The following is a 1,041-nucleotide window of genomic DNA, read 5'->3' on the forward strand; positions in this document are numbered from 1 at the left end:
GCTAACCAGAAGGCTGGCGGTTCAAACCCACCAGCCACTCCTCGGAAGGAAGGTTGGGCAATCCTACTTCCGTAGTGATAACTGCCTCGGAAACCGAAGGAGGGGTCGCTAGGAGTTGGGGCCAACTCCACGGCACATAACAACAACAACAACAACCTTCTGGTGAGCAGCCAAATCTGAACAGAGAAGATGTAAATAGATCTCAAAGGGTTACTGGGAATTTGCCAGACTATAGAGGAGGATGGGCTGTCTATACAAAGGTGTGAACATAGCAGAAAGCAAAGGACAGGGTATCTGGGCATAGAGTTGATATGAATGGAAGTGGGAAAGGAGAATGGGAGATGAGATGTATCTAGAAAAGGTAAGTTGGAGCCAGATGGTGAAGGACCTTGATGTCAGACTAAAGTGTTTGGGCTTAATCCTATAGATACACATTCAAGTGCACCAAGTGGAGTCCTTTGCTGTACAACTGATTAATGTGCTTGACTTTAACTGAAAGTTCATGGTCTGAGTGCACCCTAAAGCTCCTTGGAAAAAAGGCCTGGCAAACTAATTCCAAAAATTCAGCCTTTGAAAACCCTACACAGTTCTACTCTGATGCATATGGAGTTGCCATGAGTGGGAATCAAATCAGCAGCAACTGAATAAAGCCATAAAGAAGCTAAGATGAGATAATAGGATATAGATTGGTGGCAGAAGGAAGAATATTTTAGGTACAATGGTCAGGGAAGACTTCTCTTCAGAGATGACATTGGAGTAGAGAAGCATTCAAGGCAGAAGAAACAGCCAGTGCAATGGTCCTGAAGCAGGAGCATACTTGGCTTATGAGAGAAATCAGGGCTCTGGGTGATTGACAGGACCTGTAGTGGACTGAGGAAGTTGACAGAGATAATCAGGGCTTGTAAACCATGGTGAAGAGTTTGCATTTCATTCTAATTACAACACGATCTTTGTTGTTGTTTTTAAACTAAAGCCAAATTCACTACTATTGAGTCGATTCAGACTCAGAGTGACCCCCATTGGGTTTCCAAGGCTGTAAAT

This window comes from Orycteropus afer, unplaced genomic scaffold (genome assembly GCF_000298275.1).
Source record: "Orycteropus afer afer isolate SDZICR_OR568_19922 unplaced genomic scaffold, OryAfe1.0 scaffold01100, whole genome shotgun sequence".
Taxonomy (NCBI): domain Eukaryota; kingdom Metazoa; phylum Chordata; class Mammalia; order Tubulidentata; family Orycteropodidae; genus Orycteropus; species Orycteropus afer.